Genomic DNA, 19,852 nt, shown 5'->3' with positions numbered 1-19,852 from the left:
TGTTTGTATAAATGTTTCTCCAATACCTTGATCATGACACTTCAGCTGTATCACAGGTTGGACTTATGATACAAAATAAAGGTATATATTAAGTTAAGTTGTTCCTAAATGCTCCTTCTTTTCTTGATATTGGCAACCAAGAGTCTATTTTTTTACTTATGCATTATACCTTCTCCAGGCCATCTAATTGACATAACATAGGTATGGTTAAATTAACGATCCTTTTATTTTTTATATTTTCTATTAAGTTGATCCTGTCACAAGATACAGAAAGACATTGCTACACTTAAGTCTTCATAATTTATACCTAGCTGTTGCCATTTCTCCCTCTCAATGGTTCACCACCTCATCATGGCGAGGGGGTAGCAACGGTGCCAATCAGCGAAGAGTGAACCAACAGGTGCTGCCTAGAGATGCAGGCAGGTGCAGGGCTGGACTCCTTGCATCGACTGTGTCGATCTGGCCAGTGCTTTCTGTATGTGAGCAGCATGTCCATGCACAAGGTGCATGGCATGTTCGTCAGCACGCAGATTGTTACAACATGCCACCCTCATGGCAGAGCCTGGCAAGCTACCCATGGCATATTCGATATGCCAAAAACAGTAACAAAAATGGGCCTCATTCCCCTAACCCTGGAAGAGCGCCCAATATAGCAGCGTTGAAAAGGACAAGAAAGAAGAGGCTTCTAAAATCTCAGGGCTGAACTAGGCTGCCAAAACGAAGAGGACTAAAATGCCTGTCTGCACTTTTAACGCATGTACTCTGACATTGGAAGCATCCATCAAGGACCTGATGGTGCAAATGCAGAAGATCAAGTACGACATCATTGGATTAACTGAGATGAGAAGGCATTGATCACATCAGGCCATTTTCGACACTGAAGAAGAACTATTCCTTGGAACATGCGACAATAGAGGCGTTGGTAGTGCCGGTGTCCTCGTCAACATGAACTTGGCCATGAGCATTGATTCTTTAGAATGCCTAACAACCCAAATTGAATGATTATGCTTGAATAGATGTGGCTCATTGATGTCAGTTTCTATCTTCATCATCTACACACCAACATCCAGCTACGATGAAGAAGAAATTGAGAAGTTCTACATGGAGCTGGAGGAGTTCTATAAAGAAGATCACACCTTCTACAATGTCATTGTTAGTGATTTTAATGCCAAGATATAACTGAGAAGGTCACCCGAAGAATTCCACATCGGGACCCACAGCCTAGAGTGGAACAATCAGGGTGAGAGACTATCTGACATCATCATGTTGGCCAAGACCAGCTATGGTAACTCACAGTTCCAGAAGGCCAAATAAAAATGTTGGACATGGGAGTCTCTCGGTGGACAGTTCCACAATGAAATTGACCACCTCATATTCAATCAACAGTTTTGCCTGACCCATGTCACTGTTATCCCAAAATTACAAATGGGTCAGACTACCATCTCCTCCATGCGAATTTTTACTTCACGGAGCAGGGAGAAAGGACTGCAAAGTTTAAGAAGAGAACTCCCAGAATGACCACCAATTGGGAGCTCTTTGGCACTATTGTGGAAATATTGGAAGATGCTGTCATTGACAACATCAACAAGGTATGCGATCAACTGGTTCAGCACCTCCACGATGGTGCAAGGATTGCCAAGAATACGAAAGCCACAAAAAGACGCCTGTCTTCAGAAACTCTGGAGATCATTTACCAACATGGTTTGACGCGAGCCTTAGGCAACCAGAAGCTAACATCTGAGCTCGCTTGGCTGTGCAGACAAGAGATAAAGGACGACCTTAAAGAGAGAAGAGTAGCAGCATTGGCCAATGCGGCAGAAGCCAGAAAAAGTGATCACAATACCCGCCTGTCCTTTGCCAACTATAAGAACAAGATGACTGCCCTCTGACGTCCTGATGGATCTATCACATCTTCCGAAAGGGCAATGGAAAAGATTATCCACGACTTCTACTTGGATCTCTTTGATAGCCACATCCACCTGCCCACATACCAAATTCCGCAGGATGGATATGTCATCCCCAGTGTTCTCCCTTCCGAAATCCGACGTTCCATTTTGTCGGTAAAGAAGTGTATACAGCACCCTGTCCAGACAAAGTCAGACCCGAACACCTGAAGAATCTGCTGCCAGTACTCGTTGATACACTGGCCCAGCCCTTCACATGCTACCTGTCTGAATGCAAGGTTCTGTCCCAATGGAAAACCAGCAGGACCATTCTGTTGTACAAGACATTGTACATTGTACATTGTACATCCATGACATTGGCAACTATCACCTGATCTGCCTGTTGTCCGTCGTCTACAAGTTATTCACCTGAGTCATCCTGAATAGGATTGTCAGAACACTAGACTAAGGACAACCATGCGAGCAAGCCGGGTTCTGAAAAGGATTCAGCATGATCAACCATATCCACATGGTGACCAAGCTCACTGACATTTCGTGACAGTTCAAGATGCTGCTCTGTCTTATGTTCATTCATTTAAAGAAGGCCTTTGATTCTGTTGAGACTGAAGCAGTCATCGAAGCCCTAGCCAAGCAGGGTGTTCAAACTCAGTACATCAGGATCCTCCATGAGCTGTGTTAGGGATTCACCACTAGGATCTTACCATTCTACAAGGAAATGATCATCAACATAAAGAGAGAGCTCGGCAGGGCGATACCATTTCACAGAAACTCTTCAGTGCCACCCTTGAAAGCGTCATGTGATGACTGGAATGGGAAGGAATGGGAGTGAAGAGAGAGGGTCGGCAACTACACCACCTCCGCTTCACTGATGACGTCGCTCTAATAACGCCAAACATTAGCCAAGTGGCACGAATCTGGCCAACTTTGACCGTGAGTGTGGACAGGTCGGACTGCCACTGAATCTCACGAAGACAGTGTTCATGAGAAACAGACTAGTTCCTGACGTTCCCTTTGCTCTCAATGGAACAAGCATCTCCAAATGCAGCAGTTATGTGTACCTAGGTCAAGAACTCAACATGATGAATGACCTGGCACATGAGCTGCGCAGAAGGAAGAGAGCAGTGTGGAACACCTTCGAGAGCATTAAAGAAATTGTTAAGAGGACGAAGAACCTCTGGCTCCAGGCACATCTTTTAGACTCTACCATTATTCCTGCATTAACATACTCCTTAGAGACCTGGGCCCTATGAAAACAGGATAAGAACGCTATTCTGGTATTCCAAAGAGGAATCCAAAGAGCTATGCTTGGAACATCACGTTTCACTCAAGTGAGAGAAGGAATCCGGAGTTCTGACCTCTGTTGACAATCAAGAATCAGGGATGCTGTCTTAATTGCTAAGGCATTGAAAATCAGATGGGCCAGACACATTATGCAATTTGGAGATGACCGCTGGTCTAGAGCTGTTACCAACTGGACTCCACGGGACGTCAAAGTACGCGTGGCTACCCACCTATGAGAAGGTCAGATCTTTTCATCAAGACCCTGAACTAACGGTTTGAGGCTCTTCGTGTTCCTGAAGCGAGCAGACTCTATTTGGCTAAACTAGCGCATGACAGGGACAAATGGAGATGTTACTGGTGCCTGCTCGAGCAAAGCAATGAGCAACGGGATAACAAGAGACAAATGACAAGTTGTCATTTCTACCCTTAACTCTCTCTTTTTTTTTAATTTATTTATTTTTAATTAGAGAATCACCGTGAGGGTACAGTTACAGATTTATACACTTTTGTGCTTATACTTCCCTCATACAAAGTTTGGAACCCATCCCTTCACCAGTGCCCATTCTCCACCACCCGTAAACCCAGTGTCCCTCCCACCCTCCCCAATCCCATCTCCTCCCCACCCCACCCTGCCACTGTGGCAAGGCATTCCCTTCTGTTTTCTCTCTCTAATTAGCTGTTGTGGTTTGCAATAAAGGTGTTGAGTGGCCGCTGTGCTCAGTCTCTAGCCCTCATTCAGCCCGCAACTCCCTTCCCCCACATGGCCTTCGACTACAATGTAGTTGGTGATCGCTTCTCTGAGTTGACCTTTCCCCGGAACGTGAGGCCAGCCTCGAAGCCATGGAGTCAACCTCCTGGTACTTATTTCTACAGTTCTTGAGTGTTAGTCTCCCACTCTGTTATTCTATATACCATAGATGAGTGCAATCTTTCTATGTCTGTCTCTCTCTTTCTGACTCATTTCACTCAGCATGAAACTTTTCATGCCCATCCACTTGACTACAAAATTCTTGACCTCCTTTTTTCTAACAGCTGCATAGTATTCCATTGTATAGATGTACCAAAGTTTCCTCAACCAGTCATCCGTTCTGGGGCATTCGGGTTTTTTCCAGATTCTGGCTATTGTAAACAGTGCTGCGATGAACATACATGTGCAGATGTTGTTTCGATTGTACTTTTTTGCCTCTCTGGGATATATTCCCAGCAGTGGTATTGCTGGGTCAAATGGGAATTCAATATCTAATTTTTTGAGAGTCGTCCAAATTGTTTTCCAGAAGGGCTGAACCAGTCGGCATTCCCACCAGCAGTGAAGAAGGGTCCCTTTCTCCCCACATCCTCTCCAACAGCGGTTGCTTTTGTTCTTTTGGATGTGTGCTAGTCTCTGTGGTGTGAGGTGACTACCCTTAACTCTTGATGATGCCTAGCTCTCTTGTTGGGTGTCTGTTAGGTATTTCCTATTCAGAATCTTTAATTTCCCCTTCACCCCATTACTTACTCTTTCAACTTTCCTTATTTCTGTAAATGACATTATTAAACCAGATGACTATTTAGTCAATACTTAAATTCTTCAGTAAATCTACATTTAGAGTGCTTCCAGAACCTAACCACTTTTTTTTTCCTTCTCTATCACTGCCAACTTAATCATAGCTCTTACAAATAAGAAACTGTTAATTTGTAATGATTAATTCCCTGTAGACATAGAATTGTTATCCCACAAATCTCCACAGAACTGGCCAAAGCTAATATGAAGAAAATAAGTCTTAGTCAAATATGATGATTGTACTGTTTACAATAGCCAGAATCTGGAAAAACCCTGAATGCCCGAGAACAGATGACTGGTTATAAAAACAATGGAATACTATGCAGCTGTCAGAAAGAATGAAGTCATGAACTTTGCATATAAGCATATAAGTGGATCAACATGGAAAGTATCATGCTATGTGAAATGAGTCAGAAAGAAAGAGACAGACATAGAAAACTTGCACTGATATGCAGAATATAAAACAACAGAACTAGAGACTAATACCCAAGAATAGTAGCAGTAAATACCAGGAGATTTGCTCCATGGCTTGGAAGCCGGTTTCACATGCCGGGGGAAACAGCAGCTCAGATAGAGAAGGGAACACAAACTAAAGTGTGGTGGAGGATACACTCGGGATGGGAGAGGCAGGTAGAAAGCAGACTATAGATTGAACATGATAGCCACCCAGTACCTCCATTGCAAACCACAACACCCCAAAGAGAGAGAGAACAAAAAGGAATTTCCTGTCACAGGGGCGGGGTAGGGTGGGGGGGACAGGAGCAGGGGTGGGAGGGACCCTGGGGCCATCGGTAGAGGAGAATGGGCACTGGTGGAGGGACGTGTACTCGAGTAATGTATGACTGTAACAAAGCACAAAACTCTGTAACTGTACCCTCACGGTGACTCATTAATAAAAAAATGTTTAAAAAGTATATGCATTTAGTCTATCTTCAATAAAAATAAAAATAATCATAAAATAAAAACAGATGGCAAATAGGAAAAAAAACAAATATGATGCTTGCTCTCAGCCTTCCAACCATGCTCAGAGAGGAGTTTTTGCTTCTACAATCATAAGATCTGCTATATGAAATCCTGATCATAGTTTTTTTAATTATTTTTAAATTTTTGATATACAACGTTGTTCATTGTGCAGTTATTTCAAAAATTTAATATTTTATCACCACCAGTGTGACCTTCCCTCCACCAATATCCCCCATTTCCCTACCAATTGTAGCCTGCCCCATGAGGTACATAACAAATTCACTTTATATTTCTTATTCCAACAAAACTTTAAGAAATGGCAAATAGAATGATCAGAAAATAAATGAGTAAGAGCCATTTTGTGATAACCATATAATTTTTGACCTATGTAAATAAGAAAATTAAAACCACTTAGTACAATATAATAAAATGCCTATTCTCACTTACATATATGTTTTCAACTCTGGAATCTAAAGTATATTACACTAAATTTTATTTTACACTGGATCTCATTATGGTAATAATTATATCTCACTTGTCATTTATAAAACTTTTAAAGCAATTCTATATTAATACATCTTGTAATTTACATGGAATAACTAAAGCTTGCATATACATATTCCCCCTTCACTTTATATAATCACTGTTGTTTGCAAAGTTGTTCATGATGATTTGTTACAGGCATTCAATATTCCAACACCAATCCCACCATCATTATACCTTTCCTTCACAATTGTCTCCAATTTTCCCAACCACTCCTAAATCCTGCCCCCACAGCAGACCCTTAATAATTTATTTTATATTTATTTGTTATCAATAATTTTGCTAACTGAATTATCAAAAAAGGTTTCCTTAAAAGAAAATTAATGCAAATTATTGCATCTCACTATGAAGTCATTAAATCCTTGTATGTGAAATTATTGAAATGTTGTTACAGGTTAAGCCTTCCTTCTGTGTTTATGTTTTGTTAATCGAGATTGGTTGCCTTCTATGTTACATTCCATCCAATCTAGTGTTCTACTGTTGGTTTATTAGTGTTGTGTTGTGGAGATTGAGATATTACTCCAGGAAGTCCAGAATTTTTATTTTTTATTTTTATTATTTTTATTTTAATATATCTTTTATTTTAGAACTTTAAATGGATAAGAAAAAATTGTGAACTAAGATAAAAATCTGCCAATACTCCACACTAATTTACTATGGTACCTTTATTACATTAATGAGCAAATATTGTTACAAATTTTGTCTCATGTCTTTTTCTTTTGGAGAAGGCACCCTGTAAAACAACCTTACATTTAGCTATCATGCCACCTTTTGGCTTATTTAGCATGGTTAGTTCTTTTTTTTATTGAATCACCATATGGAAAATTACAAAGCTTTCAGGCTTAAGTCTCAGTTTTACAATGCTCAAACAACTATCCCTTCACCAGTGTACATATTCCACCACCAAAAAACCCCAGTATACCTTCCACCCCTCCAGCCTCCCGGCCCCCCACCCCCCGTCTGTGTAACTGATAAATTTCACTTTATTTTCTCTTTACTTTGGTTACATTCAATATTTCAACAAAAAACTATTATTGTTTGGAGTTTCCCCCCTAGAATCAGACCTGCTGAAAACGAAGCATTTGATAATTTGTTTTCCATTGCTGATAATGAAGAGATATGAGGTCTGGTTTTGGATTTCTGTATTTTAGTAACTAAGTCCAGGGAAATTTCTGGCAGAAATTGGATCATTGCAAACTTGTACCTCACATTAGTGGTCCTTATAAGATGGCGGTCGCCACGCCCTTCCCCCTGGCAAGGAAAAGGTGAGAGAGAAAAACCTCTCCCCTCCTGGGAAGGCATGGAGCCACAGCTTAGTTCACAGTCTAGAGACAATTCTGCAAGAAGCTGCCAGTACCAAAAGTAGTTTAGCTGGTCTTTGGAATCATGCTCATGCAGCTGTGGAGAGGCTGCACACACGTGGCCGCTGGGGTCACATCTCAGTAGAGAGCCAGTCTAGAATTTTTAAGTGGGTGGTACATCTTAAATGTACAACTGGGTGGTAGTTTGGGGGTTTGGGCATAACTTCCAGGGCTTCCGGAAGTACTGGGAAGTTGGGAGAGGTAGCCCATCCTCACTCCAAGAAAATCCTGAGATTTCAGTCACAAAAACCTGCATTACTGATATTTTCAGCAGATTAATTTCTGGATGGAGCTGGATTGTGAGACAGTGGACTCCAGCCAGGGGCATGGTGGCAATTTTGGGATGTGGGAGTAATCAGCAGTTTGGGCTGACCCACTCCCATTTGCAGTGTCCCAGGCATCTCAGACATTCATGGGTGTCTGAAGAATTTATTCCAAATTATTGGTCTCTTTCAAGGTTTATTCATGAGTCTCTGGAGCACGGCTGGTAGACGAGCTTACATGGCAGTGGCACTGGCCTGATGTTAGTTTTCTTTGTCATGTAACTGCAATGTGTGACTTGGATCCTCTTCTAACTCCATAACAGTAGAATTGGCAGAGGAACTGGAAAGATAGGGATGAAACACGAATATTTGTCTCCTGTTGCTGGAATTATATCATGATCACTGATAATTCCAAAGGAAGATGTTATATTGCATTATATTGATATTATATTCTGGCCTTTCATTATAACAGGTAGGAGTCTTTTTCTTACTCCATTTAACATCCTCAAAGTCATGTCCCTCTTTCACCTCTGGCACCTGGAATATGAGGATTGATAAAGAACACTCATTATGTGCCATTAGCCAGTCTTCATGACTTTCCCTCCCCTCTGCCAATGAATTCTGTTTGCAGGTCTGGTCAATAGCCAATAGGAATATCTGTCCCTGTTGCACAATAGATGTTCTATTCTGTCAAAATCAGAACTCCCAATTTCTCCCTTCCAAATGTGCTTTATGCAGTCCCTATTTTAATGACATGGAGCATTAATCAATCACCAGTTGTGACCATCAAAAATCTATGTGTCATAGCTAATATATCTTCTTTTTCCAAAACACAAATTGAATCCATCAGCAACTTCTGCAAGAACTTGGCGTTCAAACTATAGTCAGAACTCAACCACATTTCACTGCATTGGTCTTCCAATCAGGCTGCTCATTGCCACAAATACTCTGGGTACTCTTCATTTTCATTAATGTAGCACTTTAATTCAAAATGACCCAGTGTCTTCCTATCAGAATTAGAATAAGAGTTGCCCTATCGTGACTATAAGGGTCTACAAAATTGTTTTGCTTCTGCTCCCTCTCTTTTTCACTCTGTTCTAGCTACAGTGGCCCTCTTTGTAAATTTAGAACATGCCAGATTTATTCCTGCCCTAAGGATGACCCTTGAAGTGGATTTCTTCCAGCCTTTGTATGACACTCTGTTGCCTCATATATATCTTTGCTCAAATACCATTCTTTTGGGGGTACACTTCCTGATTTCCCAATCTAAAGTATACATTTGCTCTGCATCCTCATGTCATTTTTGTTTTATTTTGGGGCCAAACCTAGCTGTGCTAGAGAGGGCATCACCAAGCACTTCTTGGACCTACGGTATTGAACCTATGGCTTCCACATGCATAGCTTGCTCTTTGAGCCATCTTCTTCATGTTGCTTACTATCTTTGCATTTTGTCATTATACTTATCATCTCATGAAAATATACTGTATATTTGTTTTTCAGATGTTCTCCTAATGGAATTTCAGCTTCATGAGAGATGGGGCCTACTCTGTTTTGTTTGCTACTCTTTTTTCAAGGACCAAAGCAGAGCATATTATTTCACCAAAGTTTTTTGAAAAAAAGTTTTGAAAATAATATTTCAGAAATATGGGGAAAATTGTGAAAAGATATTTATCAATTTGGTAAAGCAAGGCAGGATTTTTGCACACCCATTAGGTGTCTAATAAATAAATGGAGAAAATGAAACTGATTTTTATTTACCACATACAGAACTGCATAATCTCAGCCTGTTATTTTTTCTTCACTCAAACCACCAAATATGCTTTCTAAAATTTTTTTAATTGAAAAAGTAACAAACTTGAAGCAGATAAACTATTCAATATGTGAAAAAACATTTTGGAAAAAATAGGAAGTGTCAAATATGATGAATGGTTTTTTTGTATGAGAGAAGATCAAGAAATATAATCTTTCTTTGAACATTAGTCAATGACTTAACATTAGTCAATCTGTTCAGAAGTATACATTAATTGCAAGCTGTCAGCACAAAGCCTCTTTTATTTTATTAATTTCTTCCATTTGTTAAATAAAGGCAAAATTTGTTCGACCTTCTTCATATATATGTTAATGAGATTTTAAAATGTAAATTAAAGCTAATTTACTATCCATAATAGATTAAACACTTTTTTTAGATTAAACATTTTAAAGAGAAAAATATATTTTTTGAGAAGCATCCATATTGTTTTCCAAAGGGGCTGGACCAGTCAGCATTCCCACCAGCAGTGTAGAAGGGTCCCTTTCTCCCCACATTCTCTCCAACAGCGGTTGCTTTTGTTCTTTTGGATGTGTGCCATTCTCTGTGGTGTGAGGTGGTATCTCATGGTTGTTTTGATCTGCATCTCCCTGATGACTAGTGATGCAGAGCAGTTTTTCATGTGCCTTTTGGCCATTCGTATCTCTTCCTTGGGAAATTTTCTGTTCATTTCTTTGGCCCATTTTCTGATGGGGTTGGATGTTTTCTTCTTGTAGAGTTCAACCAGTGCTTTATATACCCTTGATATCAACCCCTTATCTGATGCGTATTGGGTGACTATCCTTTCCCATTCTGTAGATTGCCTTCTGGTCTCTGTGTCTTTTGTGATGCAGAAGCTTCTTAGTTTACTATAGTCCCATTTGTTTATCTCTGTTTCTACTTGATTGCTTAGTTCCATGTCATCTTTGAAGATACCTTTAGCTTCAATATCGTGAAGGGTTTTGCCAACCTTGTTTTCGATGTACCTTATGGATTGTGGTCTGATGTTGAGGTCTTTAATCCATTTTTATCTGACTTTTGTGCATGGTGTCAGGTCGAGGTCTAAGCCCATTCTTTTGCATGTGGTTGTCCAGTTATGCCAGCGCCATTTGTTGAAGAGTCTTTCCTTGCTCCACTTCACATTTCTTGCCCCTTTATCAAAGATTAGATTATCATACATTTGGGGTTGTGTGTTGGGATATTCCACTCTGTTCCATTGGTCTGTAGCTCTGCTTTTGTCCCAGTTCCATGCTGTTTTAATTGTTACCGCTTTGTAGTAAAGTTTAAGGTTGGGGAGGGTGATGTCTCCCATCATGTTTTTCCCAAGAATTGTTTTAGCTATCCTTGGACGTTTATTGTTCCATATGAATTTCAAGATTGCTTGATCCATTTCTTTGAAGAATGTCATGGGTATCCTTATAGGGATCGCGTTAAATCTGTATAATGCTTTGGGGAGTATTGCCATTTTGACAATGTTGATTGTCCCTATCCATGAGCAGGGGATATGTTTCCATTTCCTCATGTCCTCTTTTATTTCATGGAGTAGCATTTTATAGTTTTCTTTGTAGAGGTCCTTTACTTCTTTTGAGCTTCCATTTGATCCAGCAATACCACTTCTGGGAATATGTCCTGGAGAAACAAAAAAGTATAGTTGAAATGACATCTGCACTTATATGTTCATCACAGCACTGTTTACAATAGCCAGAATCTGGAAAAAACCCGCATGCCCGAGAACAGGTAACTGGTTAAAGAAACTTTGGTACATCTATACAATGGAATACTATGCTGCTATTAGAAAGGATGAAGTCATGAACTTTGCATATAAGTGGATCAACATGGAAAGTATCATGCTAAGTGAAATGAGCCAGAAAGAGAGGGACAGACATAGAAAGATTACACTCATCTGTGGAATATAAAATAACAGAGTAGGAGACTAATACCCAAGAATGGGAGTACATAATACCAGGAGGTTGGCTCCATAGCTTGGAAGTTGGCCTCCCACGCTGCGGGAAAGTAATCCCAGATAGAGAAGGGAGCACCAAGTAATATGTGATTGGATATCCCACGCAGGAAGGGAGATGCCTGCTGCAAGTAGACTAAAGACTGAACAGCACGAACACTCAATACCCTTATTCCAAACCACAACACCCAAAAGGAAAGAGAGAGATCAAATTGGAATGCCCCGAAACATAGGTGGGGTGGGGTGGGGGGATGGAATTGGGGAGGTGGAAGGGATACTGGGTTCATTGGTGGTGGAGAATGGACACTGGTGGAGGGATGGGCTCTCAAACATTGCATGAGGGAAAAACAAGCACAAAAATATGTGAATCTGTAACTGTACTCTCACTGTGACTCACTAATTAAAAATAAATAAATTTAAATAAAAAATAAAGAGAAAAGTATAGTCAGATTTACAGCTATTGGGGTGGAAACTAGTATTCTATTATATGAATATCAGTTTCAAATGGCCTTAGATTATATTTGTACAGAGCTGTGTCAATAATCTTCAGTAAATATTTAAATGGAAAGTTTGAATTTTACACACCTGTGCATATACCTATGTGTACACACCAATATATACATATGCTGTCCTCTTCATAGGTTCAGGCTTAATGCATTAGCAAAATTCTGTGCAGAGAGATAATTAGTGAAACAGATATGTAATAGATTTCTTAAACATATCCCACTACCTCCAGCACCTAATCATACATATGATACATTAAAAGACAGCTATGAATGCAATATTGCAAAAAATACCTCAGTTTTTAGAAACTAATTTTGAGGGGCCAAGGAGATGGTACAATAAGTCAGGTACATGCCTTGCATGCAGCCCATCTTGGATCAATGACAGGAAGCGATCCCTGAGCACAAAGCCAGGAGTAAGTCTTGAGCACAGGTGAGAGTGACCCAACCATCCCCTCCCTCAAATTCGATTATTACACATTCTCATTTGGGAGACATTGCAATGACTTCTCAAACGTGGAGTTTAAAGACCTTCCTATTGACTGTTGGATAGCCTCTGTATCTCCAACAGAAGAACTTTTCTAATTTCAACATTTGATGGATGAAATGTTTTGTTTACAGAGCTAGATTAGTTCAAAAGACCAGAACCCATGCCTTGCATGTGGAAGTCTTGATTTCAATCCCAGCACTGTGTGGTTCCCCTTTCACTGATGGTGTAACTCTGGTGGTCCTTGAGTACTGCCAAGATCTAAGCAACACTGCTTCACTGGGCCCAAGCATTGAACCATCAGGCTCACATAGCCAAGAAACTGAGAGTAGTCCTTGGGCTCCATGAACAGCACATGGAAGATCCTCAAATCAAATTAAATAAGAAAATTTATTGTCAACAAATTTCTGGTTCTTAATTGCTTTGAAAAGTAGTACCATTTCCTGAAGTATGGAATCCAAGGCATTCTGCAAACTGATTGTGCTATGTCTCTTCAGGCAAACATTCTGCCCATTGTGTTATCTCCTCTCTCTGAGACCCAGCAATGCCCAATAATTTGCAGAAGCTCAAGAATGTCATTTATGAACCCATAAACATAGACTGAGAACTTCCTGTAGGTCATGCTCACTGTCAAGGAAGGGCTAAATAAACAAACAGAAAAAAAGAAAGAGGACACATGATTCCTTTAAAGACTATTATGACAAACCCATATTTTTATGGGGACATTTTCACATGGACAAAAGTATAGATTATTGTATTTTTTCTTTTACAAAACTTTACGAATACATGTGTAGAAGAGATTTTCTCTCTACATACCTGAGTTTCTCACTATTTTTTTCCAGCATCAACCAATATTAAGAAGAAAATTGACAGGAAGGATGGAGTGCAAGGTGGAATAAGGGTCAGGCTCCATTCATATTTATCTGGTATGTATTTAGTATTGACTCTAATGAGATATTTAGGGTGCTATTTCATTAAATAAGATAATGAGTTCTCTTTAAATAACATTTAAAGTACTAAAATGCACCGTTAAGCACAGTTGTATAAATCAACTGTATTTGAAAAATAGTTGTATAAATCAACTACATCGACAGCCAAGAATTTTTGCAATTTTCTACTAAAAAAATAAAATGTAAATGCACATTGGAAATTTTGTCAGTACAAACTAAGAAATTATTCTTTATGTTTTAAACTGATTATAAGTAGGAATGAAACAAATCTAGCATGAATTTTCTTAGTTACTAGTGAATGTAATTTATGCATGATCATTAATGCATGTGGGGTTCATTAAAAATATAGGCTGTTGGAGCCAAAGCTGGTAGGATGCTTGCCTTGCACATGGCCAGCCCTAGGTGAGATCTCTGTACCACACATGGTCCCCTCCACCCCTGCCCTGAGCCTGCTAGTTGTGATCCCTTAAAGCAGAGCCAGGGGTAAACACCACCAAGTATGTCCTCAAAACCAAATATGAAAAAACACACGGTCCTGCCTAACAAGCTAAAGCAATAATCACTGAAATCTAAAGCAATGTCTCAAGCTAACACCTGTCACTGTCATCCCGTTGCTCATCGATTTGCTCAAGCAAGTACCAGTAACGTTTCCATTGTGGGACTTGTTATTACTGTTTTTAGCATATCGAATATGCCAGGGGTAGCTTGCCAGGCTGTGAGATACTCTCTGTAGCTTTCCAGGTGGAGGAATCGAACCCAGGTCAGCCGCGTGCTATCGCTCCAGCCCAATCTTCTTAAATTCTTTACCTTTATGATGTGGTAACTGAGGTTGTGAGAAGTTAACAACTTTCTCCAAGTGAAGGACTAAGATTTTCTAGTCTGGTACAATTGTGGTGCAAATGATAAGGATGCACACAAATGAGCAGTATTAACATAGAGGATTAGAGGACTTGGTCCCCAGTATGAGGTGTCAGTGGGATACTTAAATGGTGATTTCTTGGGAATAAGTGGAAATTCTTGCTTCAAAATTCAGAAAGCAGACTAGGAAGTAGGAACAGAAATTGGCCTCAAGGTAGCATTTGAACCATAGGAGCTGTTGGTGAAGAATTGAGCCAAGAAGAAAGAGATTACAGGAAAGGAGTTACCGTGACGAAAACTAAGGTAAGGAAGAATTTGAAGAAAGAATTTAAGAAGAATTTTAAGAAAGAGTTGCTCACTAGTGTAAGGAACTATCAAAGGATAGAAATAAGATCTTTGGAATAAAGTGGAAATGAGGGTCTTTGCCTCTAGTGTAAATCCCCCTTGGCAGTTTGGCAAAGTACCGAGGAGGGTATTAATAGTTCTGTTTCTCAGTTGAATAAGAATAGATATATTTCAGAATCATAATAAAGCAAGACAACATATTTTTTGCAGGATTAGTTTCTTCTTTAAATATGTTCTTTTTTCTCCATTGTTCTTTGGATACTTTGAATCCTTGCATTTTTTAATTTTGTGTGTAGAATAATTTATCTTTATCTCTACAGACAGGAATTTATTTGAAAAGGACTAGATAAAAATCTTTAGTTTTTTTTATTTCACCAACAATGCTGCTTTGAAAGTGATTTTCATGAGGTTCAAAAGGTGCTTAAATTTAGAGCTGAGAATTCTTTATTCTTTCGTCATCTTTTTATAAACCCAAGATTATCCCTGATTTATGCCTTTGATGATATATACAGTATGTCTTAAGAAAAAGATGTCCTCTCAATGCTTTGAAGATGGTCATAAAATGCAGAAAAGATGCCAGAAACGATTATTCACTAAAATTAGCACATACATAGCAGTTCATTCGTTTGAGTTTGCATTTTGATATTGTTTATTGAATTGATTCTAAAACCATTCACAGTGACTAAAGACTAGTTCTTAATTCAAATGTGCTTTACAATTGCCAGGGCGACCAACCTCCCAGACACCCACCCCCCATGCTGTCTCCTTAATCAGCAACATTTTCCTTTTGTGGAGAAAGAAGTGGGAGTGTCATGTTGTTGCTGTTTTTAAAAATAGCCTTTATTTTTTAGAGTAGTTCTAAGTTCACAGCAAAAATGAGTTTTAAAGAGAGTTCTCATATTCCCCAGCCCACAGGCAAGCATAGCCTTCCTCCGTGCCTTATCAACATTCCCTACCACAGTGGCAGATTTGTTGCAATTGATGAACCTACACTGATACATCTTTATCATCTAGAGTCCTGGTTTGTATTCATGTCCACTCTTGGGTTTTAGCCAAATGGATAGTGAAGTGTGTCCATCATTATATCATGCAGAACATTTCAACTACACTAAAATCCTCATGTTTCATCTATTCTTCCTTCCCCCAACACAATCCTGTCAACCATACTTCCCCATAGCTCTGCCTTTTCCAGAATGTCAAGTAGTGGGAATCATAAATCGGCAGCCTTTAGAGATTGATTTCTTTTTTTTTTCTTTTTGGGTCACACCCAGTAATGCACAGGGGTTACTCCTGGCTCTGCACTCAGGAACTACTCCTGGCAGTGCTCAGGGGACCATATGGGATGCTGGGAATCAAACCCGGGTCAGCCGCATGCAAGGCAAACGCTCTACCCACTGTGCTATCGCTCCAGCCCCTAGAGATTGATTTCTTTCATTTGCTGATGTGCATTAAAAAATTCAACTGTATTGAATTATATTTGACAAATAATTATACAGTAACATGCATATGAGTCCCTCATAACTTTCATGACTTTAATACTCATTTCTTCCTAGTACTGAATAATATTAATAATATTCTGTCATCTGAATGTGCCACAATTTATATATTTACCTATTGAAGGACATCTTTATCGTATCCCAGTTTTGGAAATTATGAATAAAGTTGCTATATTACCTATGGGCAATTTTGTGTGGACTTAAGTTTTCAACTGCTTTGAATAAATTTCAAAGTTTATAACTGCTGGATCATATGGTTATAGTATGCTGAGTTTTGTAAGAAACTGTATAATTGTCTTCCCAAGTGGCTACGTACTATTATGCATTCTTACACATAATAAATGAGAGTTTCTATTATTCCACACCCTCACAAATGTTTGCTCTAGATTATGGCTATTCTACATGTGTAGAAGACATGTGTAGTGGTATATCATTTTAATTTGTATTGCCCTGATATGTGGGACATATTTTATGTTTATTTTTAATCTTCCTTAAAGTTGGTGTTTTTTGTTCATTTTAATACGGTTGTTCTTTTCTTTATTTTTTGTTTTTGCCTTTGGGCCACACTTGGCAATACTCAGGACTTACTCCTGGTTTTGCACTCAGTGATAATGGGAATCGGGCAACTGTATAGGGTTCTGGGGCTCGAACTCGGGTGTGTTGTGTGCAAGGCATGCGCCCAGCTTACTATAGTATTGCTCCAGCTCAGATGGTTCATTTTCTAATTGTTGAGTTTTAAAGTTCTTTACAAAAAACTTATTTGGGTTTTCTCTCAGAACTGTCTTTTGAAAATATTTTATCCCCTTTCTTTCTATTCTCATGTCTGCATTTTGTGTAGCAGAAATTATAATTTCATTTATTCGGGGATTTGGGGCCACACACGGCCATAAGAAAGGCAGGAGCCTTACCTGCCATACTATCTCCCCAATCCTTAGTTTTGTTTTTATTCTTCATCTTCTTATTCTTTCCCTCACAGCTTTCTTTTGAGGGAGGCGGGGGGGGGGAGCTAGGAAGACTACATCTGGCAGTGCTCAGGGCTGACTTCTGCACTGTGTTCGTGCATTACTCCTGGTTGTGTTCAGGAGACCATAGAAGATGCTACAGATCTAAATAAAGTCAGTTACATGCAAGGCAAATTCCCTACCTATTGTGCTATCCACTTCCCCCAGCTTTTTCGGGATATGCACTGTCTATAGCATTGTCATCCCATTGTTCATCAATTTGCTCGAGTGAACATCAGTAACGTCTCCATTGTGAGACTTGTTGTTACTATTTTTGACATATCAAATACACCACGGGTAGCTTGCCAGGCTCTGCTGTGCGGGTGGGATACTCTCGGTAGTTTGCCCAGTTCTCCAAGAGGGACGGAGGAATTGAACCCGGGTTGGCCAAGTGCAAGGTAAACACCCTATCTGCTGTAAGTGACATATAATATTGTGTAAGTTTAATGTGTACAATATGCTGATTTGATACCTTTATATATTGCAAAATTATTACCTCAGTAACCTTTATCATGCCATACACTTAGTGTTTCCTGTTATGGTCAGAGCTTTTTGTAACTTGCAAGTACACAGCAGTATTATTAACTATAACCACCATGCTGTACATCAACTCTCCAGAAGTTATTTTCAAACTGGAAATTGGTACTTCTCATCTCATCACTATCTAGTTAATTTTCCTAGTACCTTCTCCTGGAGTAGTTTCTAAGTGTTTGACTTTTTGTATTCCACATATAAATGGTGTCATACAGTACTTGTCTTTCTCTCACATTTTATTTAGCTTTAATGCCTCAAGGTTTTTCCATATTGTCCCAATTATAGAACATCCTTCTTTCTCACAATTAAATAATAGTACTACATACAAATTTTTCTTTATCTAATCATCCATTGTAGGACTCATAGGTTGGCATTATATTTTGGTACTGAGAACAATGCTGCAATGAACATGACATTGCAGATATGTCTTTAAAATCTTTCATTTCTTTTGGATATATATCCACAAGTAGGATTGCTGGGTCACACGGTGTTTCTATTTTAACCTTATGCTTTTAGGAATCAAGAGGAGGTCTTGAAAATGCCAAATACCCAATCTCCACCCATAAACAGACTGTTTGCTTGTTTATCTGTTTGGGGGCCACATCTGATAGTGCTCAGGAACTACTCCTGCTTCAGAGCTTGGAGGCTCCTCCTAGAGTCATTGGTGATTACAGAAACAAATGGAAACAAATGATTACAGGTATCAAACTTAGGCCTCCTGCAGGCAAACTATATGCACTCGCCCTTTGAACCATCTTCCAGGCAATAATCTATCTTAATTTGTCTAAATTTGCCCTGGGCAATAGTATTTTTAATTATCAGTGCTACAGTCAACTGTGCTGCGAGATGACAGAAGCCATTCCTAGGTATGCTCAAATACAGCAGTGCTTGATGGTTTTCTGGTGCTATGCCCAGTGTAGACTGGGGCCGGAAGGTTCGACATACTAGCCAGGGTCCAAACTTGCGGTCTCATGTATGTTAAACATGTGCTCTTCCACTTGAGCTAATTCTATCACCTGAGAGTTAGCATTTTAAACCTCTTTAGTTAATTTTAATCTTGAGAAACACTTGTGCAATGCCACAGTAGCCTTTCCCTAAATTTTAGTCTTTCTATGATTACAAAGAAAAACCAAAATTATTCATTGTTTTTTGGTGACAAACCATTCTACTGCTTTCTCCTACTTCCCTGGTCTCTACTTTTCAATATGACTTAAAGTAAGTGAATTCCAAGGCTCCATCTCTAACTAGATTCTCTCATTTGGTGATTGCAATCTGCCAGTTGGCTTGAGATCTTGAGATATACTCTATAGTTTGAGCAACTCTAAACTTACAGTTCCATCTCTGCAACTACCATTGAAATGCAGATTTATAAATCACACCAGCTTCTCTACATTTTAAGGGGGATATATTATGAAAATGTCAAACTAAACCTATTCCAAACATTCAGTTTAATGATTCTTGCCACATTCTCACTAGACCTTTGGTTTTTTTCAGTCCAACCAGGGGAAAAATCACCCTAGATTTTCCTCACATAGAACTTAGAATTTGGTCTTCTATATTTCTACCCCCCAAACACATTCAAGAAACTATTCATTTCACTCTACTATTTCATCCTTAGTTAAAGTCACCACTTTTCTTCCTTGAGAGATTCAATTGACCCCTCTTATTTCATGCTCTGCTCCCTCCAACCCTGCTTATCTGACTGTAATCTGTCTGTACATACGAGGCAGGGTGAGCTTCTTCTAAGAACATCAAGCATCACCTTAAATCTCCTACAATGAATACCCACAACGAATACCCATAAACAAAACTGTATTAGTTTTCTTGGATTGCTATTTAGAAATATAAGACACTGGATTGTCACAAATAAAAATTATTTCTTATATTTAATTCTTGAGGCTAGAAGTCTGAAATCAAAGTGCTATCAGTGCCATTTTTCTCATGTCCCTATGGAAGGATCCTTCATGGTCTCTTTTAGTTTCTATTGTCTTTAAGTAATCCTGTCTATCCTTAGATTATTGAAATATAGCCACCTGGTTTACTCCCTGGTATATCTTTATTGCCATTCTTCTTGTGC

The sequence above is a fragment of the Sorex araneus genome, chromosome X, assembly GCF_027595985.1.
Source record: "Sorex araneus isolate mSorAra2 chromosome X, mSorAra2.pri, whole genome shotgun sequence".
Classification (NCBI taxonomy): domain Eukaryota; kingdom Metazoa; phylum Chordata; class Mammalia; order Eulipotyphla; family Soricidae; genus Sorex; species Sorex araneus.
This window is presented reverse-complemented; position numbering follows the sequence as displayed.